Source organism: Hemitrygon akajei, chromosome 14 (assembly GCF_048418815.1).
Source record: "Hemitrygon akajei chromosome 14, sHemAka1.3, whole genome shotgun sequence".
In the NCBI taxonomy this organism is placed as follows: domain Eukaryota; kingdom Metazoa; phylum Chordata; class Chondrichthyes; order Myliobatiformes; family Dasyatidae; genus Hemitrygon; species Hemitrygon akajei.
In genome coordinates, this window is record NC_133137.1 from 94,219,236 (window position 1) to 94,246,360 (window position 27,125).

The window sequence follows — 27,125 nt, forward strand, 5'->3', positions numbered from 1 at the left end:
GTGGAAACATGGGAAGGATGGGGGCGAGGAAAGAATTAATCTGTGGTTATGGCTATTTGATCATAAATGAGAACCAAACCATGCATATCTTAAATTGGACAAGTACAGTTCGAGATGGATCATCTGCTAGGCAGGAAAAGCGATGGCAATGATCCAAACATGAATACATACACACTGCTACAAAACCCCTACTGCAATCAAAACTACATTAATTTCTGGTAATGCAAGCTGCTACAGAGCTTAATTTAAATTCTCATATTAAGTATTAACTTTTTCAAAAATAAGAAGTTCAGAACTTTGGATTAATAAATGTAATAGATCAGAATTAGGTTTGTTATCACTGATATTTGTTAACTTAGCAGCAGCAGTTCAATGTTATACATAATATGGAAAGACAAATAAGTTTATTACAGTAAGTACATACGTATATTAAAAAGATTAAAAATAGTGCAAAAACAGAAGTAGTATAGTTTTTAAAAAGTGAGATAGTGTTCATGGGTTCAATGTCCATTTAGGAATCATACGACAAAGGGGAAGAAGCTGTTCCTGAATGGCTGAGTGTGTACCTTCAGGCTTCTCTACCTCCTTCCCAACAATAACAATGAGAAGAAGGAATACCCTGGGTGATGGGGGTTCTCAATAATGGACATCGCCTTTCTTAGGCACCACTCCTTAAAGTTGTCTTGGATACTACAAAGGCTAGTATCCAAGCTGGAGCTAATTTTACAATTTTCCATAGCTTCTTTCAGTCCTGTGCAGTAGCCCACATCCCCATACCAGACAGAAATGCAACCTGTTTGAATGCTCTCCATGGTAAATCTATAGAAGTTTTTGAGTGTTTCAGGAGACAAACTAAATTTCTTCAAACTCCTAATGAAATATATCCATGGTATTGCCTTCTTTATAGTTGCATTAATATGTTGGGTCCAGGTTGGATTTTTAGAGATCTTGACACCCAGGAACTTTAAATTGCTCACTCTCTTCCCTTCTGATCCCTCTATGAGGATTAGATCATGTTCCCTCATCTTACCCTTCCTGAAGTCCACAATCACCTGTTTTGTCTTACTGACATTAAGTGCAAGGTTGTTGCTGAGACATCTCTCAAATAGTTGGTGTATCTTACTCCTGTATGCCCTCTCATCTCCATCTGAATTCTACCAACAATGGTTGCATCATCAACAAGTTTATAGATGGTGTTTGCGCTATATCTAGCCACACAGTAATGGGTATAGAGAGAGTAGAGCAATGGCTAAGCACACATCCTTGAGGTGCACCAGTGTTGATCATCAGTGAGGAGGAGATCCGCACAGATTGTGGTCTTCCACTTAGCAACTCGAGGATCCAATTGCAAAGGGAGATACAGAGGGCCAGGTTCAGTAACTTACCAATCAGGATTATGGGAATGATGGGTGTTAAACGTTGAGCTATAGTCAATGAATAGCATCCTGACATAGGTGTTTGCATTGTCCAGGCGATCTAAGGCCATATGAAGAAGAATTGAGACTGCGTTTGCTGTAGACCTATTGTGGCGATAGGCAAATTGCAGTGGGTCCAGGTCCTCGCTGAGGTAGGAGTCCATTCTAGCCATGACCAATCTCTTAAAGCATTTCATCACCATAGATGTGAGTGCTATTGGGCGATGGTCGTTAAGGCAACTCACATTACTCATCTTAAGCACTTGTATAATTGTTGCCTCTTTGAAGCAGGTGAGAACTTCTGACCGTAGCAGTGAGAGATTGAAAATGTCCTGGAATACTCCCGCCAATTGGATGGCACAAGTATTTAGAGCCTTACCAGGTACTCCATCGGATCCTGTCGCCTTACATTTTACATTAAATTCAAAGAGTGATAAAAAATGTTGTTGGATAAATGAATCAGGAGCAAGAGAGAAGGCAACTCACAGGTACGTGTGTGAGATTTTAAAAAGGAGTGTTTGTGGGCTTTTGTCATGTTCTGGTAGCCTAATCAAATAGCAATTCCTTAACTAGGGCAAATAAAAATAAGATAGGGATAAGTGGGGCGGCCATTGTTTGGATGATTCTGTGTTAGAGTGGGGAAGCTTTGGCGAGTTAAGTATCTGGTAAGTTTCTTTTTCTTCATCTTTTAGTACATAGTTAGAGCAGTGAGGATGACTCCAGAGGCTGTGTTGTGCTCACTGTGTGAGATATGGGAATTCTGGAATTCCCCCATAACTACATCTGCACCAGGTGCACCAAGCTGTAGCTCCTCAGAAATCATGTTAAGGAACTGGACCTTTGGCTCATACAGGAAATTAAGGAGGAGATAGATAGGTGCAACAGGAAAATAGTCACCCCTAAGTTGCAGGAGGCAGGTAGCTGGGAGAGGGAAAAGAAATGGGCTGACAGTGCAGAGTACCCCAATGGCCATTCCTCTCTATAAGTATACTGCTTTGGCTACTGTTGGGTGCATGCGGAATCTACCTACCAAGGGGAAGCTACAGAGACCAGGTCTCCAGCAATGATTCTGGTGTTGTGGGTCCGAAGGGAAGGTGGGTAGGGGAGGACTGCAGTAGTGATAGGGGTTCAATAGTTAAGAGGAGTAGGCACAAGATTCAGTGGACACAATAGAGATACATATATAGTATGTTGCCTCCCAAATGTCAGGGTCAGGGATGTTTCAAATCAGGCATTCCTAAAAGGGGAGGGTGAGCAGCCAGAAGGCTTGACACATACTGGCACCATTGACATTGATATAGATAGAAAAAGAAACAGATGTGGCAGGGCTTGAATGCTATTACTTCATATAAAGTTAAATCAGGTGACATAGGTCATCACAGGGCTTCGTTTCCAGATGAGCTCAATGCCTTCTATGCTTGTTTTAACCATCTAAATATGGAGAAACCATCACAAGCTACCACAGCCCCCAATGATCTTATGATTTTGGTCTCTGAAGCTAAGACACGAGCAGCCTTCAGAAGGGTGAACCCTCAAAAGCATCCAACCCAGACAAGGTACCTGGCCAAGTACTAAAGACCTGTGCTGATCAACTGGCTGGAGTGTTCACTAGGACCTTTAACTTCTTGCTTCATAAGTCTGAGGTCCCAACCTGCTTCAGGTAGGCTTCAATTAATTTGGTGCCCAAGAAGAAAATCGTGACCTGCCTCAAGACTATCTTCCAACAGCACTTACATCCACAGTGGTAAAGTATTTTGAGAGGTTGGTGATGAAACTTATTGATTCCTGCCTGAGAAGCAACTTAAATCCACTCCAATTTGCCTACTGGAGCAACAGGTCCAAAGCAGATGCCATGCCATTGGCTCATTACTCAACCCTGGAACCTTACATCAGAATGCTCTTTAACAACTACAACTCAGTATTCAATAACATCATTCTCTCAAATCTGTAATCAAGAAGCTCCTAGACCTTGGCCTCAATACTGCCTCATTTGCAGAACCCAGTCAGTTCAGATTGACAATAACATCTCCTCCATGATCTCCACAAGCACAGGTGCACCATAAGTCTGCGTGCATAGCCCCCTGCTCTACTTGCTTTGCACTTAAGACTGTGTGGCTAAGTACAGTAACAATGCCATACTCAAATTTGCTGATGACACCACTGTTGTAGGCTGAATCAAAGGTGGCAATGAATCAGCATATAGGAGGGAGATTGAAAATCTGTCTGAGTGGTGCCATAACAACAAACTCTTTCTCAATGTTAGCAAGACTAAGGAGCTGATTCTTCGCTCCTTAAGGAGGAAACCAGAGTATCAGAGGTGAAGAAGGTCAGCAACTTTAAATTCCTCTGTGTTATTTTGGAGAACCTGTCCTGGGCCCAGCACATCAGTGCAATTATGAAGAAAGCATGGCAGCACCTTTATTTCCTTAGGAGTTTGCAATGATTCAGAATGACATTTAGAACTTCAACAAATATCTATAGATGTGTAGTGGACCACATATTGAATGGCTGCACCACAGCCTGGTATGGAAACACCAATGCCTTTAAATAGAAAATCCTACAAAAAGTAGTGGATGTAGCCCAATCTATCACAGGTAAAGCTCTCCCAACCACTGAGCACGTCTACATGAAACACTGCTGCAGGAAAACAGCATTAATCATCAGGGAGCCCCAGCATCCAGGACATGCTCTCTTCTCCTTGCTGCCATCAGGAAGGAAGTACAGGAGCCTCAGGATTCACATCACCAGGTTCTGGAGCAGTTTCTACCCTTAACCATCAAGGTTTTGAACCAAAGGGGATAACGTCACTCAACTTCACTTGCCTCATCATTGAAAATGTCCTACAACCAATGGATTCACTTTCAAGGACTTTTTATCTCATGCTCTCGATACATATTTCTTATTAATTTATTATGATTACTTCAGTTTGCATTGTTTGTTGTCTTTTGCATGTGGGTTGAACACCTCAAGTTGCTGTGGTCTTTCATTGATTCTGTTACGGTTATTATTGTCTAGATTTATTGAGAATGCCTGTAAGAAAATGATTCACAGGGTTGCATATAGTGATATATATGTACTTCGTTCATAAATTAACTTTGAGGTCCTGAAGAGAGAATTTAGGGAGCTAGGTAAAAAGCTGAAAAGCAGGACTCTGGAGTAGTAATGCCTGGGCTGCTGCCTGTGCCATGCGCCAGTGAGGGCAGGAATAGGATGATTTAGCATATGAATGCATAGCTGAGGAACTAGTGTAGGGGGCAGGGTTTCAGATTTATGGATCATTGTGATCTCTTCTGGGAAAGGTTCAACCTGTACAAAAGGGGCAGGTTATACCTGAACCAGAGGGGACCAATATCCTTGCGGGTAGGTTTGCTAAAACTGTTCATTAGGGTTTAAATTAATTTGGCAGTGGGATGGGAACTGGAGTGAGAGGGGAGTGGATGGGGCAGTTGGTATATAAGTTGAGCCATTGAGAGGTGAGACTGTCAGGAAGGACAGGCTGACGACCGGGCAAAATTGAAATCAGTGTGATGAGTTGCAGTATAACAGGGAGACAAAAATTGAAAAGGGTGACAATTACAGGACTGAAGGTGTTATATTTGAGTGCACACAGTATATGTGCATATGACCTTGTAGCACAGTTAGAGATTGGCAGATATGATGTTGTAGGCATCACTGAGTATTGGTTGAAAGAAGAGTACAGTTAGGAGCTTAACATCCAAGGATGCATATTGTGTCAAAAGGGCAGGAAGGTAGGCAGAGGGAATAGCGTGGCTCTGTCGGTAAAAAAAATTTAATCAAATCCTTGGAAAGAGGTGACATAGGACTGGGAGATGTAGAATCGTTATGGGTAAAGTTAAGAAACTGCAAGGGTAAAAAGACCCTGGCAGGAGTTACATACATGCCTCCAAACAGTAGCCAGGATGTGGGGTAGAAATTACAGCGAGAAATAGAAAATGAATGTCAAAAGGGCAAGAGCAAACACGAGGAAATCTGCAAATGCTGGAAATTCAAACAACACACACAAAATTCTGGTGGAACACAGCAGGCCAGGCGAAGGGTCCTGACGAAGGGTCTCGGCCCGAGACGTCAACAGTGCTTCTCCATATAGATGCTGCCTGGCCTGCTGTGTTCCACCAGCATTTTGTGTGTGTTGTCAAAAGGGCAAGGTTGCAATAGTCGTGGAGTTTTCAAGAGGCAGGTAGATTGGGAAAAAACAGGTTTTGCTGATTTTGGATCCCAAGAGAGATAGTTTGTATGCCTATGAGATGGCTTTTTAGTGCTGCTTGTTGTTGAGTCCACCAGCTTTTCTGGATTAGGTATTCTGCAATGAACTGGGTTTAATTAAGGAGCCTAGGGTAAAGGAACCCTTAAGAAGCAGTTATCATAATATGACAGAATTCACCTTGCAATTTGAGAGAGAAGCTGAAGTCAAACGTATCAGTATTACAGTGGAATAAAGGGAATTACAGAGGAATGAGAGAGGCGTTGGCCAAAGTTGATTAAAAAGGGGACACTAGTGGGCATGACAGCACAGCAGCAATGCTTGAAGTTTCTGGGAGCAACTTGGAAGGCACAAAATAGATACATCCCGAAGAAGTAGTATTATAAAGACAGAATGATACAACCTATGGCTGACAAAGGAAGACAAAGCCAACATAACAGCAAATGAGAGGGCATATAATAGAGTAAAAATTAGTGGGAAGTTGAGAGGATTTGGAAGCTTTTAAAAACTAACAGAAGGCAACTAAAAACGCAATAAGAGAAATGATTAAATATGAAGGTAAGCTAGCCAATAATATTAAAGAGGATACCAAAAGTTTTTTCAGATGTATAAAGAGTAAGAGACAGACAAGAGTATATATCGGATCGTTGGAAAATTATGCTGAAGAGGTAGTAATGGGGGACAAGAAAGTGGCAGACAAACTCAATAAGTATTTTTCATCAGTCTTCACTTGGAAGACACTAGTCAGAATGTCAGTATGTCAGAAGTTCAATATGTCAGGAGGTAGAAGTAAATGCAGTTGCTAGTACTAGGGAGAAGGTGCTCGGGAAATTGAAAGGTCTGAAGGCAGATAAGTCGCCTGGACCAGATGGACTACACCCCAGGGTTTTGAAAGAGGTGTCTGAAGAGATTATGGAAGCATTAGTAATGATCTTTCAGAAATCATTAAATTCTGGCATGGTTCCGGAGGACTGTAAAATTGCAAATGTCACTCCACAATTCAAGAAGGGATGGAGGTAAATGAAAGGAAATTATAGTCCAGTTAGCCTGACTTCAGTGTTGGAGTTGGAGATGTTGGAGTCGATTTTTAAGGATGTGGTTTTGGGGTACTTGGAGGCAGCTGATAAAATAGGCCACAATCAGCATGGTTTTCTTAAGGGAAAAGCTTCCCTGACAAATTTGTTGGAATACTTTGTGGAAATAACAAGCAAGATAGATAAAGAAGAATTGGTGGGTGTTGTGTACTTGAATGTTCAGAAGGCCTTTGACAAGGTGCCACACATGAGGCTGCGTAACAAGAGCCCATGGTATTACAGTAAAGGTACTAGCATAGATAAAGCATTGGCTGATTGGCAGGAGGCAAAGAGTGAGAATAAACGGAGCTTTTCTGGTTGGCTACTGGTGATTAGTGACGTGCCGCATGGCTTGGCATTGGGACCAGTTCTTTTTATGTTGTATGTCAGTGATTTAGATGATGATGAAATTGATGGCTTTGTGGCTAGGCTGCAGACAAGATGAAGATAAGTGGAGTTGCAGGTAGTGTTGAGGAAGCAAGGAGGCTACAGAAAGGCTTAGACAGATTAGAAGAATAGGCAAAGTAGTGGCAGATGGTAGCCGTACAGGTCATCTTGTAGGTAGAGCCAGTGGTGAGGTAGGCAAATGCGATGTTAGCATTCACTTTGAGAGGACAAGAATATAAAAACCAGGATGCAATGCTGAGGCTTCATAAGGCACTGGTGAAGCCTCATTTGGAGCAGTTTTGGGCCTCCTATCTAAGAAAGGATGTGCTGACATTGGAGATGATTCAAAGGAGGTTCACAAAAATAATTCCAGGAATGAAAGGTTTATCATTTGAGAGTGCTTGATGGCTCTGGGCCTATATTTGTTGGAATTTAGAAGAATGGGGGAGGAGGAGGGATCTCACTGAAACCGATCGAATGCTGAAAGGCCTAGATAAGAGTGGATGTGATGTTTCTTATAGTGGGTGAGTCTATGACCAGACAGCAGACTTCAGGAAAGAGAGACGTCCATCTAGAACGCAGATGATGAGGAATTTGTTTAGCTAGAGTGAGGTGAGTCTGTGGAATTCATTGCCACAGGTAGCTGTGAAGGTCAGGTCTTTGGGTGTATTTAAGGCAGAGGTTGATAGATTCTTGATAAGCCAGGGTGTGAAAGGTTACAGGAAGAAGACAGGAGAATGGAGTTGAAGGGAAATGGATCATTCTAATTCTGCTCCCATGCCTTATGGTCTTATGTATTAGATAGATGTATATACTATACAGTTCTACTCAAATGGCAACCTGAAAAATAAACTTTTTTTCTTACTTGGGAAAGTTGGAAAATTACCTCAATTAGTCAAGGTATCTGCATATTATTTGCCGAGCAGTGTATTACATGCCCTACAGGTCAAATAATCTTATACATTATATATTTGATTTTTTTCTAAATTTTAAGGCTGCCAAAAAAAAGTTGTCACCAACAACATTTTTTTTTACCCAGACAGTAGCCACTTTCATTTTCAAGGTGGAACTAGATATGTTTTTTATGTATGAGGACACAAATGGCTGTGATTCATATGTTTTAAATGGAGTCCAGGTTCTCCATGATCTGATGAAGAGTAGAACAAGGGGCTGAATGGCCAATGATTATTCCTTAGTTCTAGATTTGACATACTAGAACGTTCCTTCAATAATTAAGTACCTCAAGTTATATCCTGAAACTACTGATGACTATTTCAACAGACCTTTCAAAATATGCCATGAATTAATGATAAGAAATTGTACAATAATACCAAAGCAAAGGAGGCAATGAAACCACTTTAAAGTTTCTTTCAAAGAATATTAAATAAACCTAGATACATTTCAAAAGATAAACCTCGTCTCTGAAGTAATACAAACAGTTATTTGTAATTGCCAACTTTAGCAAGAAGTGTCTAAAGTCTAAAAACAAAGGGCATCTGAACTCTACATTAATGCTTTTCACAGCTGCCAACTTGAGTGCAAATATTTAATAACCACCAAGCAGATGTAAATACTTTCTACTGAAATAATTTACTTGTAGTGCAAGAAGCTCAAGGCTTCAATGTTTGTGACAAATAGGTCCGTCTGGTCAGCTACCTGTGTTTCTTTCCTCTCTTCTCAACTACTTGATAAAATGTCTCCTTAACATTCTGTTTGCTTTAAAGTTACTACCTTTGCTTGCTATTATTTTCTCTCTCGCTGCACATATTCCTGCTCCACAATTCTAACCCAAAAGATAAATATATTAATAACTTTCTCTCTTTAGATCCTGTGCTCTTCCCCTTCAAATCTGACATCTCCCTTCTCAAATCACCTTTTCATTCTTGCAAAAATGCTTCAGTATGTTATCATCCTGAAAAATCTATCTCACAATCCATATCTTTTCCTTCTAATCAGACTTCCATTCCAACCACAGAAATGATATGGCCTCTATCCCTAATGGTAATCCATGTGTCTTTGACTAGGATAGAACATCCTTCCTTGCCCTATCTAGATGACCATAAACAACTTCTTCAAACATCACCTCCAAATTACCCACAAGGGCACTGATTCCTATGTGCATTTGTAAAGCTCAATAATGTCATTCCTACTTCTTTTGACTCATCCAACGGTCCTGGCAACACTAGTTTAATGCCCAGCATTCAAGAGCAAAAATGTCCTTCAATTGGCACAGCAGAAGCCAATTGCCTCTGTCCTCCTGATAGTCTCTTCCCTGATCATTGATTCAGTCTCTCTCCTCAGCAACTGACCTAGTGGAGCCTGACCATTTGCAACCTTGCTCCTTCATGGAAATGGACCTCCATGCACATCTGCTTTGCCTAACTGTTCTGTTAACTAAGAATAAAACCCTGATCAATTTGCAAATTCACAGATTTCAAACAAAACCCAATAATTAGGAAGAGGAAAACTTCTTCTTCAGCTCTTCATTTTAAAAGAGAGGTTTAGCACTTTTAGGATTCCAGGATACTTTGAAAATACTTGATGTCATGAAATTGTATAAAACATTTTACTTGAGTTTCTACTTTCCAGTCATCTTCCCATCTGCATTTGATCATAGTTCATGAGCACAATGTGCTTCGATGTTACATAGCACCCCAGTGATCAAGATATGAAAGAACTACTGGAAAGTTAATTAACAGATAATACTGAATGTAAATCTATGACAATCCAGTTTGATGAGGATTTGTAAGAAAAAAGGAGAAAGCTGATATTTAGAAATTGTAGACAAAGCATTAGGTTTGAAGAATGACAGCAAATTTTTAATTTTAATTAAATTGAAGGCCTGCAACTCTGACTGCTGCTTACTACGACAGCAGCGAGGTTTCCAAAAGCTTGCAAATGCAGAAGTATATATTTCTTTTGAAAGCATATACTTTGACCTTAATTTTTGAAACTTAACATAGTACTTTCATAAAATGACTGCACCATCTAGTTCATAATCAGTTAAGCAGTCACCCTTGTTAATTTACTTCATGTGGTATTTGAAGTATTAACCCATGGTAACAGCTTGATTACATTGTATATTAACGGAGGTAATTATATTTTTCCAGAAGTTAAAGAATTTGCTACTTCTGTAAAATCTAATGAAATTCTTATACATTAAAATGACACCTAGCATGCTAAATGATTTAAATACTGATATACAGTATGTTCTGAATTAACCTCTGCATATGTAAGTTAAAAATGACAACTTAAGAGATAGAATTGTAATTAATAACAAGAACTACATTTTGCATTTAATAATTTAACAGTGCAGAACTCACAAACAGCTATACCTAGTCTCGCTGCCTTTCAGCAAGGTCAAAGTCAAGGTAAGTTCATTATCAAAATACATATATGCCACAATATACTACCTGAGATTCATTTCCTTGCAGGCATTTACAGGAAATAAAGAAATATAATAAAATTTAGAAAATTTGGAGCTCCTTTCCGGGGAGCGCGCTAGACGGTAGCGCGATATTAATACGCAACAGCCTCTCCGGACTCTGGATTGGGGATTGCAAAACATTACGTGGATTTTCTGGTGTAGTCTGTTTTGTCATATGCTTTTGTGATATCATTCTGGGGGAACGTTGTCTCATTTTTTAACTGCATTGCATTTGTGGTTTCTAAATGACAATAAACTGAATCTGAATCTGAAAAAGCAACACAGGGACAAACCAATGTGCAAAAGATGACAAATCATCCAAACTATATAAAAAGTAAATAAATTCTACTGAGAACATGAGTTCAAAGTAAATTTTTTTTATCAAAGTATGTACATATCATCATATACTACCTTGAGATTTATTTTCTTACAAGCATTTTCAGGAAAATAAATACAATAGAACTTATGAAAACTGTACATAACAAATTATGACAAACAACCAATATGCAAAATAAATCATGCAAATAATTAAAGTAAAAATAAAGTAATAGTTAAAAGTTAGGGAATCCTTGAAGGTGAGCCAGGTTGTAGAGTCAATTCAGGATTGAGGTTAAGTGAAGTTATTCATGCTGGTTCAAAAGCCTGATGGTTGTAGGTAATAAATGTTCCGAACCAGGTGGTGTGTCACCAATAGCTCCTTTAACTCTGTTCCCAATGGTATTGGCAAGAAGAGAGCATGGCCTGGATGACGGGGGGTCCTTGAAGATGGATGCTGCATCCTTGTGGCAGTGCTCCTAGTAAATATGCTCAAAGATGGGGAGTACCATAAAAGGGGAAAAGCAGAATCATAAAAATATGGGATAAATTGCATCCATCAAGTTGTATGTGGACAGATCTAGTAACACACATTGAAAAATGTGAACATAAGAACAAAAGAAATAAGAGCACATGTAAGCCACCTGGCCCTTTGAGCCTGCTCCACCATTCAGTAAAAACAGGATTGATCTGATTGTGGACTCAGCTCCACCTATCTGCTTTTTCTTCAGAATTCCCCTGCTGTGCTAATATCTATGTTTTAAATATATTTATTGAGAAAGTCTCTACTGCTTCCTTGGGCAGAGAATTCTACACATTCAATACGCTCTGGGAAAAACAGCTTCTCCTCATCTCCATCCTAAACCTATTCCCACCTCCAAATGTTGAGACTAGACCACGAGTTCTAATCTCACTTACTAGTGGAAACAACTTTCCTAGTCAAAGGCAACTCATAGACAAAAGATTTCATCTCCTGAATCAACCAGGAGAACCTCCTCTGCATCGCCTACAAAGCCAGTATCTTTCCTCAAGATTAGAACTGCACACAGTTCTATTTACAACATAACCTCCCTTCTCTTAAATTCAATCACTTTAGCAATGAAGGTCAACATTCCATTTGTCTTCCTGATAACATGCTGCACCTGCAAACTAGCCATTTCAGTCCCCCAGAATTCAGTCAGGGTCTTTCCAAATCAGAAACCCTGGATCAACAGTTCAGTATGAGCAGCACTTACCATGCGAGACAGAGTTTACATTGCCGGTAACCAAGATGAACTCAAGAAATGCAGCTACGATCTGCACAAAGTTATCAAGGCAGCGAAACAACAATATAGAGACAAGATTCAGACTCAACTTTCCAACAACAACACATGCAGCTTATGGCAAGGTCTGCAGCCCATCGCAGACTTCAAGGCTAAAAACAGTGGAGTTTCCAACGTTAATGCCTCTCTCCTAGATGAGCTAAATCTTTTTTTACACTCGATTCAATGTCACCAACATTGAGCCCCATGAGGAGGCCTGCAGATGTTTCCAACGGGTGGACACAGTCACAAGGCTGCGGGATTGGACGGCATCCCAGGGTAAGTACTCAGGATGTGCGTGGAACAACTGGCAGGTGTGCTTACAGACATTTTTAATCTCTCCCTCTCCCAGTGTAGAGTATCTTCCTGCTTTAAAACATCCACCATTGTTCCTGTACCTAAAAAGACCAAGGTAACATGTCTGAACAACTGGTGTTCTGTCACACTAACCTCAATACGCAAATGCTTTGAGAGGCTGGTCAAGGACTACATCTGCAGCATGTTGCCATCACACTGGACCCTCTACAATTCGCCTACCAACACAACCGATTGACAGACAATGCAATAGCTCTACACGTTGTCCTTACATATCTGGAGAAGAGGGATGCTTATGTGAGAATGTTGTTCTTGGACTACAGGTCAGCATTCAACACCATAATTCCCTCCAGGCTCAACAAGAAGCACAGAGACCTCGGCCTTCACCCTGCCTTGTGTAGCTGGATCCTGGACTTCCTGTCAGATTGCTGGCAGGTGGTAAGAGTGGGCTCCCTCACCTCTGCCCCTCTGATCCTCAACACAGGTGCCCCTCAGGGCTGTATATTAAGCTGCCTCCTTTACTCTCTATATACCCATGACTGCGTCGCCATCCGCAGCTCCAATCTGTTAATTAAATTTGCTGACGATGCTACACTAATTGGCTAATCTCAAATAATAATAAGGCAGCCTACGGAGAAGTCACTACCCTGACACAGTGGTGTCAAGAAAACAACCTCTCCCTCAACATTGCAAAAACAAAGGAGCAGGTTGTGGACTACAGGAGGAATGGCTAACCCCTATAGACCTCAATGGATCTGGGGCTGAGAGGGTAAACAGCTTTAAGTTCCTCAGCATAAACATCACCGAGGATCTCATGTGGTTTATACATACCAGCTGTGTGGTGAAAAAGGCACAACAGCGCCTCTTTCACCTAGACGGTTGAAGAAGTTTGGTATGGCCCCCCCAAATTCTAAGAACTCTATAGGGGCACGATTGAGAGCATCCTGACTGGCTGCATCACTGCCTGATATGGGAACTGTACTTCCCTCAATCGCAGGACTCTGAAGACAGTGGTATGGACAATCCAGCGCATCTGTAGATGTGAACTTCCCACTATCCAGGACTTTTACAAAGACAGGTGTGTAAAAAGGGCCCGAGTCACCCCAACCACAAATTGTTCCAGCTGCTACCATCCGGGAAATTATATCACAGCATAAAAGCCAGGATCATCAAGCTCCAGGACAGCTTCTTCCACCAGGCCATCAGACTGCTTAATTCTTGCTGATGCAACTGTAATTCTATGTTATACTGACTATCCTGTTGTACATAATATTTATTATAAATTACTATAATTGCACATTTGAACAGAGACGTAACGTAAGATTTTTACTCCTCATGTATATGAAGGATGTAAGTAATAAAGTCAATTCAATTCAACTGCATGCTGCTGTCCTTCATCATTTAAATTACAAACTGATCTTACACTTTTTCTTCCAAAGTAGATGACCTCCCATTTACCAATGTTGTACTCCATCTACCCAAGGACTACTCAAGCATTTTATATGAAATAAGCATAGAATTGTGCATTAATACGCATATAAATGTGCATAGGTATTTGTTCCCCTAAATATAAAGACTACCACTTTAGCTTAGAAACTGGAGGAAAAAGCAACAACATGAATATATACATCACGAAGTTCTCTCAGAATATAAATGAGATAATTTAACTCAAGCAAGGAAATGATTTAATACAAGACAAAGACAAGATTTCCTTTGATTCAAGATGAATTAAATTATCTTTGTCATATGTAACCTATCTTACACATTGAAGCATATAAGTCAAGTGCTGTCAAAGTTAATAAAATAAAACTTCAACAGTCCAACACACTCAGGACTTTGGTAATGATGAACATTTTAAATTAGTTTTTAAAAATATGTTTCACAGTGGACCTAGTAAGCTTCAAGGGTACAAGGGAGCCAATGAGTCAAGACCTTGGGGTGTGCAAGTGTCTAGGATCTTGGCAAGTCTTAGGGTATAGAAGCAGAATTAAGCCATTTGGCCAATTGAATCTGCTCCACCATTCTATCATGGCTGATTTTATTATCCCCTTATCCTTGACACCCTTACTAATCAAGAACCCATCAACCTCCACTTTAAATATACGCAATGACTTGGCCTTCTGCCGTCCGTGGCATTAAATTCCACAGGTTCACCACCCACAAGCTAAAGAAATTCATCCTCATCACTGCTGTAGAGGGATGTCCTTTATTCTGAGGCTGTGTCCTCTGGTCCTAGACACCCCCACTATAGGAAACATCCTCTCCACATCCACTCAATCTAGGCCTTTCAATATTTGATAGGTTTCAATGAAATCCCCACTCAGTCTTCAAAACTCCTTTGACTACAGGCACACAGCTATCAAACCCTCCTTATACATCAACTCTTTCATTCCGGGAAGCACTCTCATGAACTTTCTCTTGACCCTCTCTAATACCAGCATATCCTTTCTTAGATAAGGGCCCAAAACTGTTCACAATCAGGATCAGGTTTAAAATCACTGGTAGTAGTCATGAAATACATTGTTTTGTGACAGCAGTACATTGCAAAACATCATAATAAAAACTATAAATTATATATATTTTAAAGCTAAATTAAATAAATAGTGCAAAAAGAGAGGAAAGAAAAATACTGTTCATGGGTTCATTGTCCCATGATAGTAGAGGGGAAGAAGCTGTTCCTGAAATGTCGAATGTGTGTTTTCAGACTCCTGTACCTCCTTCCTTGACGGTAGCAACGAAAGGTGACAGGGTCCTTTCTGATGCATTACCTTTTGAAAGTGTCCTGAATTCTGAGGAGGCTATTACCCATGAAGGAGCTGACTGAAATAACAACTTTCTACAGCTTTTCTGATCCTATGCAGTGGCCCCTCCATACCAGATGGTGATGCAACCAGTAAGAATACTCTACAGAGTACATCTGTAGAAATTTGCAAGTGTCTTTGGTGGCATACCAATTAGTCTCAAACTCTGAATGAAATATAGCTGCTGTCATGCCCTCCTTGTAATTGCATAGATCCTCAGAGATGCTGACAGCCAGAAACTTGGAAATGTTCACCTTTTCCACTTCTGATCCCTTGATGAGGACTGGTCTGTGTTCCCTCAGCTTCCCCTTCCTGAAGTCCACAATCAATTCCTTGGTCTTATTGGTGCTGAGTGCAAAGTTGTTTCCAGGATACCAGTCAACCTCCTATATTACCTTCCCATCACCATCTGAAATTCTGCCAATAATTGAGTTGTTGGCAAATTTGTACTTGGCATATGAGCTGTGCCTAGCCATACAACCATGGGTGTAAAGAGAGCAAAGCAGTGGGCTAAGTCTGCATCCTTGAGGCACTCCAATGTCGATCGTCAGCAAACAGGATATGTTATTTCTAATCTGCATACTGTGCTCTCCGGGTGAGAAAGTCAAGAATCCAGTTGTAGAGGGAGCCACAGAGGTCCAGGTTGGAGCTTGTGGATTACAATGGAGAGTATGATCTTTTGAATACTGACCTATAGCCACTAAACAGCAGCCTGGCATAGCTATTACTATTGTCCAGGTGATCCCAGGTCAAGTGATGTACAAATAAAACTGCATCTACTGTAGACTTATCATAGCGATAAGCAAACTGCAGGGGTCCAGGTCCTTGGTTAGGCAAGTGTTGATTCTAACCATGACCGACCTCTCAAAGCACTTCATCTTAGTAGATGTGAGTGCCAGTGCGAGTGATAGTCATTGAGGCAGCTCACCCTGCTCTTCTTGGGCACTGTTATAATTGTTGCCACTTTTCAAGCAGGTGAGAACCTCTGACTGCAGCAGTGAGAGATTGAAAATATGCCTGAACACTCCTGCCAGTTGGTTGGCACAGGTTTTCAGAGCCCTACCAGGTATGCCATCAGGGCCTAATGCCTTACAAGGGTTCACCCTCTTTAAAGATGTTCTGAGTTGGCCTTCAAGAAAGAGATTCCAGGATTATTGGGCGCTGTAAGGATTTGCACACGTGTAGTTTTACTCTTCTTTTCAAACCGTGCATAAAAGGTGTTGAGTTCATCTGGGAGTGAAGCATCACAGCCATTCATGACGTTAAGTTTCACTTTGTAGGAAGTACTGGGCTGCACACTCTGCCAGAGCTGACATGCATCTCTAACCTCAATCAGAATTGTCTTTTTGCCTTTAAATTAGCCCTTTGTAGGTCATACCCGGACTTCTATAGTTCTGGATCACTGGTCTTGAATGCCACAGATCTAGTCCAATGCAGACTCCGAATCTCCTGGTTCATCCATAGCTTCTGGTTTGGGTATGTCTGGTATGTTCTTGAAGGCCAACACTTATCTATATATGTCTTGATGAAGTCAGTGACAAATGCAGCATATTCATTCAGACTCAAAGATGAATCCTTGACTATTGTCCAGTCGATTGATTCAAAGCAGTCTGATCAGTGCCTTATAAATTCTCAGCATTACATCCTTGTTTAATATTCTAGTCCTCTCAAAATGAATGCTAACGTTGTATTTGTCTTCCTTACCACTGATTCAACCTGCCAGTTTACCTTTAAGGAATCCTGTACGAGGATTCCTTAAACCTCCCATGTCCCTTTGCGCCTCTGATTTCTGAATTTTCTCCCTGTTAAGAACATTTTTTGGGGAAGCATAGGAACTAGGGACCCAGCAAGATTCAGGAAAGTGTGAGAAACGTCACCAGCTGACTCAAAGGCCAAACCACTGTGATTTCTGAATGGTTGGACAGAAGATTATTTAAGTTTTACTATATATTAAAACTGACAACAGAAACATTACTTAGCCTATAGAGTTATAAAGCAATACAACAAAAAGAATACAGGCGCTTTGGCCCACCAAATCCGTGCCAACTATGGAGCCCACCAAGCTAGTCCCAATTTCCTGCATTCAGCACATATCATTCTAGGCTCCACCCTTCCATGTACCCATCCAAGTGCTTCATGAAATATACTATTGTACTTGTCTTAACTACTTCACTGGCTGTTTGTTCCATATACAGTGGATTCTGGTTAACTGGACAATAGGTTAATCAAGAAAAAAGCTGGGATTCCCTTTGTTTATTTGGGGCACTATGCCGCTTAACTGAGACAGAAGACTGTTGCCAATCAGTTTTTAACTAGCGTCTGTTACATGCATTTGTGTGGCGGTTAGACACAACATCATGCTTAGAGCAAACAGTTTTTAAATAGCATCAATTGCATGTGTTTGTGTTCAAAAAGCAGTGAGGTTTGTCACTGATTGTTGATGAGAAATAAGTTGTAAGGCAAATCAGAACTGTTTTGTTTACTACATGTTCAAGCATACAGACTTGGAGATGCCAGAAACAGCCAGGAGTGAAAATGAAACAATTTCACTACTCCATTAAGTTAGGAGCTTCAAATAATTTGAGGGATCAGCAATCATCTTGAATATTACAATGAAAATGAAGATTTAGAGGATGCAATCGTCGAAAGCATTGTATGAATGCAGTCCATTATCTTCATTAGGTGTCTACACTAATTTTGTTCATTTACAGTCAATCAAAAGAAAACAAATGGGTATACTGGATGAATTCCTTTGTTGACAACTATTAGGAATTAGTACACAGTTTTATTGTACTGTAGTAGTATTGGTAGTGTTCTAATTTGTTCTGTATTTCATTTAAATGCATAATTTGTTTCTCAGTTAAACAGCAGTTTGTCATTTTATACCTTTCTAATTATTTTCATGAAACTTCAGCTATTTGGGGCAGCCACTTAATTGGACCAAAATATACCAGTCCAGATGTGTCCAATCCACTGTATTCACCACCCTCCATGTGAAAAGGATGCACCTTCTCAGGCCCCTTTCCTCTCTTACTCAAATCTATGTCTGCTAGTTTTAGATTCTCCTACCCTGAGAAAAGACTGTTACCATCTATCTTATCTATGCTTCTCATAATTTTAAATACTGCTACACGGTCACCCCTCATTCACCTACATTCAAAGGGATAAAGACTTAGCTTGGCCAACCTCACCCTTTAATTCAGACCCTTCAGTCCAGGCAACTTCCTTATAAATATTTTCTGCACTCTTTCCTATGACAGGGTGACCTGTACACAGTACTCCAAATGCAGCCTCACCAATGACTTAGACAACTGTAACGTAATGCCTCAATTCCAATACTCAAGGCCCTGACTGATGACGGCCAGCATGCTGAATGCTTTTGTCATCAGTCTGGCTAACTGTGACACCACTTTCAACGAACTGTGCTCTTAGTACTCCTGTTACATTACACTCCCCAGTGCCCTACCATTCATTAAATAAATCCTACACTGGTTTGAATTTTCTAAAATACATCACCTCACATTTATCTGTTTTGAAATTTGCCACTCTACGGCCCACTTCTTCAACTGATCATGATGCCCCTGTAATCTGCAATAACTATCAATAACATTTTCTAATTTTGTGTCACCTGCAAACTGATTAAGTTTTTAAAATTTGCATTAAAGTTATTTTTATAACAAATAATGGCTCCCAACCCTGATACCTGAAGCACACCACTTGCATTGGCCTCCATTCAAAGAAACAAATGTCAACTACCATCCTCTGCTTCCTACCTCTGAGCTAATTCACAATCCCCCTAACTAGCTCTCCCTAGATTCCATGGGTTTTAACCTTCCACACCAACCTATCATTCAGGACGTTGTTGAAATCCAAATAAACAACATCCACTGCCCTATCCTCATATACCTTTTGATACTTCTTCAAACAACTCTAAAACTCTCACTCCATTAAGCATAACTTCCCAAGCACAAAACCATGTTGACTCTTAGTCAGACACTGCCTATCCAAATGCTGGAGGGATGCCCCACAGAATTCCTTCCAGTAACTTTCCCACTATTGATGTCAGACTGACTAGCCTGTAGTTCCCTGACTTGTCCTTGTTAATGTTTTTAAACAATGGAACAACATTATCCATCTTCCATTCTTTGAGTACTTCACCAGTGGCTAATAATGAAGCAGACATTTCCACAACTTCCTCCCTGACCTCCCAATGATGCACTTGATGAGATCCACTGTAAGGCTGCAAATATCTCCTCCCTGGTACTATAAATGTCCTCCATATGCTTCCCTTATCTCTTGAGCAATTATTAGTTTCTCCCCAATAAACACCAAGGATAAATATTTGCTTAAGATCCCTCCTATGTCCTGCAGCTCTAGACATAGGTGGCCACCCTTTTACTCTTGATATATATTTGCTGTAGAATTTCTGGGGATTTTCCTTAACTTCATCTGGGAGGTCCATCTTGTACCTATTATCCTGATTACCTTCTTAAGAGTATTCTTAATGTTTTTATAGTTATCAAGAGATTTGCTTGATCCATAACTTCTAAACCCAATGATGAAGCAAACATTCTTCCTTCTTTTCTTTGCTTAGAGACTTAATACTTCTCATCATCCAAGATTCCCTAACTTGCCAGGATTACCTTTCACCCTAACAGGAATATATTACTCCAGCACTCTTTAAAAACACACACACAGGTAGAATTTCACATTAGATATAGTTTAACCAAATTCTAAATTATTGAAGTACCAGAAAATGAACTCGCATGGAAGATGAATTGCTGTAATATATTTTTTTTAAAACAAAGAGCATGGAATAGTATCAGTCAAAATAAATGACTAAATATCTGCACATTCTGTTAAGCAAAGCCAATTTATATATGTTTGAGCTTTAAAGCCGAACAAAATAGTGGAATGTAAAAAATTTATTTCACCTTGGGACAGCATTAACCAAGAAGATAAAAGTATCCAGAAGCTGCAGGCAGCTCACCAAATTCCAGTTTTGGAAATATATTTCGCATTAGCTGCAGTAGAATTCATTACTCCTTAAGAATCTTAATTGAAGACATTACTTCATGGCATCAGTCAACAGTTTATGAAAAAAGGACCTAACCTAAAGCTAGTCTTTAAATTAACTCAGTTATCCTAGCAGATGTCTTTACAGAACACCACAATTTCAAAAATTGCTATTTGGGATGTTACTTACTAAATAGCCTACCTTATGCATGTATCTCAAAGTTAAATTGATTATTGGGAAGAAATACAGAGTGACAGATTTTTCAAAATAATCACAATGAATTAAGACAATATAGGATACATATATCATCATCAACTATTGCAATGTAAAGTTGTTTATTTATGCAAATTAGAAATATAAGGAATCCAGTTTATTCCTGGAATTACAAAAATGCTGCAGCATGAAAATTGGGAGGTGCTACAAAATTGGTGACCTGCACTTTCACTGCATGAAATGTACTGCTGATGTTAACTATTAGATTTTTCAAATGCATTGATGACCATCCCTGTATTTTAAGATTATCTACAAGATACTTTGACTTTAATAATTGTAAATATCCGACAACAACATGGCATTAAGCATTTCTTGCCAATTCAAATACTACCCAGCCCTATCCTGATATTCTCCGTCCTCCAGATATACAACTTCCCAACTTAGATTTCCAATATTAAAATAAATATTTATTTTCCAAACTTCATTACACCATGAGAGTTCATACACTTCTATGTCTGTACAAACTCATGACCCCAAAATTTCAGATTTTCTGAATTCTAATACTCCTCCCTCTTGTTTTTGTACTTTGATTTACAGCTCCTCCAGAGAGATTACCTGCCATTAGCTAACCTTCTTCACATTCTCCATTAACACCAATGTGCTTCACTCTCTTCTCTTGGTCTCCACTCTATTACAACCATTGTTTGTTCTCTTCAAGCTAATGCTTTTCTCATCTTCTAATTTTAGCTGGTTCTGATAAAAGGTCATCATGAAACATTAACCATACATAGACGCTGTCTTACTTATTTCTCTTCTGTGTAACTTGTCCATCATCTATAACTTTTGCCTTTGATTGTTCAATGAAGTGCTGGATAATGAAGCAGAACAAACTAATGTCATAAACATAGATTATGTTTTGCAAAACTCAGAATCAGAATTAGACTTATTATCACTGACCAATGTTATGAAAATTGTTTAATGGCAGCAATAGTGCAAGGTATTAAAATAACAATAAGTTGCAAAAATAAATAAATTTTGCAAAAGTTGAAAAATAAATTAAACAGCTAAAGTAACTATGTTCTTTCACATTAAAAGTACATGTGACAAAAATTTGGCAGCATCCAAACCAAATGCAAGAAAACAGAAAACAAATAAAATAATACTAGTATTCAGCTAATTAAGTAAGAAAAAAAGTTTAGCATAGCTGACTCTACTAAGAACAAAACATTGTCTAAGCTTCCTTAGACAACTAGGCAAACAAATTAGGACATGACATTTTGTTCGTTATTAGGTAAAAATGAAAGTGAGAATTGAAAGAAAGATTCTCATTTCCAAGTTCATCTCCAAATCATCTATATTACACATTTTCCAACTGTATTGTGGATGTACTTCACTACAGATTGTAACTGTTTAAAAAGACCCACTACCATGATCTCTGGGCAGTAAATAGAAGCCCTCAATGTAAAATAGATCAGGAGAAACAGAATTGAAACAGGGATATGGTCACTGTGACAAAATGACAAAGAAACTGAGCAAGATATATATCCTTCTGTCTTTAAAAGAGATGGATACAAATTTAAGACCCGCTACCCAAATGTAAAAGCTGACTTGGTAATGCGTAGTTAAACCAATGTCTTTAACAAACATCACAAATACAATTTTCATTGAGTTTTAATGACACATTAATTCTTGACCTTACTCCATTACAGCTGAAATATCTTCTAGGGGCTTATCCTTCAGCATGGGGGGGGGGTGAACAATTCCTTTTTTTTTGTAATAAGTGAATATTTTTCTTGGCCAATTAATCATTGATAAATTTGAATAAAAGACTACATGGCAAATAAAGATTTCAGGAGCAAAGAAACTAATTGGCATTGTGAATTGCTCTGCAAACTAGAAACATGAATACTAATTTGAACATTTTCTAAAATTAGATGCATGAAAATAAACATTCAAAATCTTTTTGTGGAATTTATAAATTTTGTTTCAAGTTAATGAAAGTTAGATAAATCAACCTGTTGCTTATTCATAATTGAGACAGGTTAACATAGAATGTAGATTTGGAGTTTTAAGCAATATTTAATTTTGCTACCACAAATATAAGTCAAGTCACTTTTTATTGTCATTTCGACCATAACTGCTGGTACAGTACACAGTAAAAACAAGACAATGTTTTTCAGGACCACGGTGCTGCATAAAATAATACAAAAACTACATTGAACTACCGGTATGTAAAACACAAAAAAACTACACTAGACTACAGACCTACCTAGGACTGCATAATGTGCACAAAACAGTGCAGGCATTATAATAAATAATAAACAATAGGCAGAGGGCAGTAAGTTGGTGTCAGTCCAGAGTCTGGGTATTGAGGAGTCTGATGGCTTGGGGGAAGAAACTGTTACATAGTCTGGTCGTGAGAGCTCGAATGCTTCAGTGCCTTTTCCCAGATGGCAGGAGGGAGAAGAGTTTGTATGAGAGGTGTGTAGGGTCCTTCATAATGTTGTTTGCTTTGTGGATGCAGGTACACGGTGGCAGGGTGGAGATATATCTCTACCTAAGGAGGTGCAAGGCGCTCCTTCCCTCCACTAGCCTGAATGTCACCCTTGGGCAAGTTGCAGCACCTGCTTAGCCCCATACCCCCACTCACATGAAGCCATGGGAGCAGATGGCGGATGGCTGTATGAGCAGCTGGTGCATATCACAAGTCCTGGCTATGTGACCACTGACTCCAGACAGACAATCTCGGAAGAGTATTGATAACGGCTGAGACCACCCATCTTGTGAAGACATTGCCCAGAAGGCAGCAATGATAAACCAGTTCTGTATGAAAATTTGCTAAGAACAATTGTGGTCAAGACCATGATCGCCCACATCATACGACATGGCACATAATGTTAATGATGACCAAATATATTTTTAAAAATCCATTATTAATAAAGCAGAGATGGAGAGAATTTCTTACCTATAGGTTTGTTTCCTTTGTATTAATCATATATGTAAAAGACATACAGAAAATTAGTGAATCAAATTAATCCACCTAAGTGTAGTTTTACTAATCTCACTGAAAGGATTTTATCGGACTAATACCAATTAGGTTAGATCTTCAAACATGCTGCACCTATTCTCAAAAACAATTAGCCACTTTATGTATTTTAATTACTGCCCCATACTGGCAATCCTCCCATTAAAGTCATCTGAGTTACAGAAATTACCCTTACATAATTTACAAAACACTACCCAAAACTTTCAGTTACAGAACGAAAGTTAAGAGAAAAAAAAGTAAATAAATCAACACAATTTTTTTATACCTCCCATTTCTTAGCAGATCATACCAATACCTTTACTGATGCTTCAAATTTTACGTTGCAATATTCTCAACCTATTCAGATAAGAGAAAACTTTCATATGTTGCCCAGCATTGCCAATACACCTTACCAAAAGTCTTCTCTTCTGTTGGCATTTCCAAGACACTACCAATCTAAAATCAATCCAAATCTACCTCCAACCTGATCCAAGACACACGTTAACGCTTATTGCTTAAAGACAATCAATATCGACCATTAAGAAAATCACATTAACAGAAACTATTCTGAAACGAAGCTGTAACAGATTAGCCTGACACTTGGATATTGGTGAATTCCACTGAGTAGAGTTATTTCAAAAGAGCCTTTTTAGCCTTTGCTGATGCTATTTCAATGCTCTTTGTTTTATTGAGTTGCATTGTACTCATCATGTTCAGCTAAGAGAAACTCTGATGATAAGAGCTATCTCATTCCCCTGAACATCCTCTAAGATATTTGAGAAGTACTAAACCTTATTGTACAGTGGATTGCCTGTAGCAAGAATATATTCTCCCTTCAATACCAGACAGTGCTTACCAGATAATTACAGAGTCTGCAAGACATTATCAGTTTACTGCTATCCAAAATGGATTAAATCTACTGCAGAAGATACATCAGCTGCAGTAACTGTGCTTGCTCTGTCAAGTTCTTTTAAAAAGAAGTACATTTTCTGATAAAAGTACCAGAAGTACAAGTTTGGAGGTCTGATGCACTATTTGAACCTTTGCCCCAGAGAACTCCAAACAGATGGCCTGCTGTCCCACAGATCAATAGCCATGAATAAGCAATGTCTAAATCCAGTGGGATGCCCAAGCAATAAGCTTAAAAGTTGATTACGTCCTCTCAGCCAAGAACTGAGAGACAAAGCATTAAAGTGATGAAAAGAAGGTTGCTGAGGAAAAAAATAACATTTATCTTCCAGATGTCAGGGAAAGAACATAAAATAAGCATGTTTTCATTTGAACTGGTGACAAACTGAGGAGATTAATAAAATAAAGAGGAAAATCTTATTTCTGTGATGGAAGATTGTGAGGCTGTGGGGTGCATTGCTGGAACATGTTTGAAAGAGACCACAGCAGCTTATAAATTGGGTACACTAGTTCATTAAAAATAAGTTCGAAGAGCTTTTGGAACTCAATGTTGTTAAACACAATGGTTGATTCAATACAATTAATTTTAGTTCTACGGTATCAAGTGACATTGACCCCGACAAATGACCAGGTGCTGTGTCTCACCGTGGCCGATGTGAGAAGAACCCTGTGCAGGGTCAACCCATGGAAGGTCACTGGACCAGATAACATTCCTGGTAGAGTGCTCAGAGGATGTGCAGACCAGCTAGCAGATGTTCTCACTGACATCTTCAACATCTCCCTGAGCAGCGCCACCGTTCCAACGTGCTTCAAGGCCGCCACCATTGTCCCCGTGCCGAAGAAGTCTTCAGTGTCCTGCCTAAATGACTACCATCCCGTTGCACTTACATCCATCATCATGAAGTGTTTCGAGAGGCTTGTCATGAGGAATATCCCTCACTGGACTCCCTGCAGTTTGCATACCATCCCAACCGCTCAACTGACGACGCCATTGCCATCACCCTCCACCTGGCCCTAACCCACCTGGACAAGAAAGACACATACGTTCGAATGCTGTTCATAAACTTCAGTTCAGCATTCAACACAATCATCCCTCAAAAACTAATTGGAAAGCTGAGCCTACTGGGCCTGAACACCTCCCTCTGCAACTGGATCCTAGACTTCCTGACTGGGAGACCTCAGTCAGTCCGGATCGGGAGCAAAATCTCCAAAACCATCACACTGAGCAAGTGGGCCCCCCAGGGCTGTGTGCTCAGTCCACTGCTGTTCACTCTGCTGACCCATGATTGTGCTGCAACACACAGCTCAAACCACATTATCAAGTTTGCCGATGATACGACAGTGGTGGGTCTCATCAGCATGAACGACGAGTCAACTTACAGAGAGGAGGTGCAGCGGCTAACAGACTGGTGCAGAGCCAACAACCTGTCTCTGAATGTGAACAAAAGAGATAGTTGTTGACTTCAGGAGGGCATGGAGCGACCACTCCCCGCTGAACATCGAAGGCTCCTCAGTAGAGATCATTAAGAGCACCAAATTTCTTAGTGTTCACCTGGCGGAGAATCTCACCTGTCCCTCAACATCAGCTCCATAGCAAAGAAAACCCAGCAGCGTCTGTGAAGGCTGAGGAAAGTCCATCTCCCACCCCCCATCCTCATCACATTCTACAGGGGTTGTATTGAGAGCATCCTGAGCAGCTGCATCACTGCCTGGCTCAGAAATTGCATCCTCTCGGATCGCAAGACCCTGCAGTGGATAGTGAGGTCAGCTGAGAAGATCATCAGGGTCTCTCGTCCCGCCATTATGGACATTTACACTACACGCTGCATCCGCAAAGCAAACGGCATTATGAAGGACCCCACGCACCCCTCATACAAACTCTTCTCCCTCCTGCCGTCTGGGAAAAGGCACTGAAGCATTTGGGCTCTCACGACCAGACTATGTAACAGTTTCTTCCCCCCAAGCTATCAGACTCCTCAATACCCAGAGCCTGGACTGACACCTTACTGCTCTATTGTCCTGTTTATTATTTATTATAATGCCTGCACTGTTTTGTGTACTTTATGCAGGTACCCACTTTATGGGTAGGTCTGTAGTCTAGTGTAGTTGTTTTTTTCTCTCTCTGTGTTGTTTTTTACATAGTTCAGTCTAGTTTTTGTACTGTGGTCATGTAACACCATGGTCCTGAAAAACGTTGTCTCATTTTTACTAGTACTGTACATAGCAGTTATGGTTGAAATGACAATAAAAGTGACGACTTGAAGTAGTTGGTTGCAATTCCATTTCAAGTAAGACAAACATACATAAATTTAACAAAATTAAGGTTAGTATTAGAGTTAATCATAGAGCAACACACCACAGATACAGGCCCTTTGGCCCAACAAGTCCATGTCAATCATAGTGCCCATCCTGCTACTCTCTATTTTCTGTGTCTGGCCAATATCTTTCTAAGCCTTGCCCTTCCATATACCTACTCAAGTGCTTCTCAAATGATTCAATTATACCTGCCTCAACCACATTCTCTGGCAACTCTGAATGGGAAAAGATTGCCCTGCAGGTCCCTTTAAATTCTCATTTTCTCCCTCTCTCCCTAAATCTATGCCCCCTTGTTTTGGACTTCCTTACACTGGGAAAAAGTGTTACCATCCACCTTATCTATGCCTCCCATCATTTTAAACGTTTCAGTAAGGTCATCTTCATGTTAC

At 39.9% G+C, this 27,125-nt stretch overlaps 1 protein-coding gene across 2 annotated transcripts in view; it reads right to left on the reverse strand.

The window, feature by feature from the left end:
- orc5 (origin recognition complex, subunit 5) overlaps positions 1-27,125 on the reverse strand; it is a 90,963-nt gene that overhangs the window by 6,349 nt on the left and 57,489 nt on the right. The gene's annotated exons all lie outside the window — the stretch shown is intronic.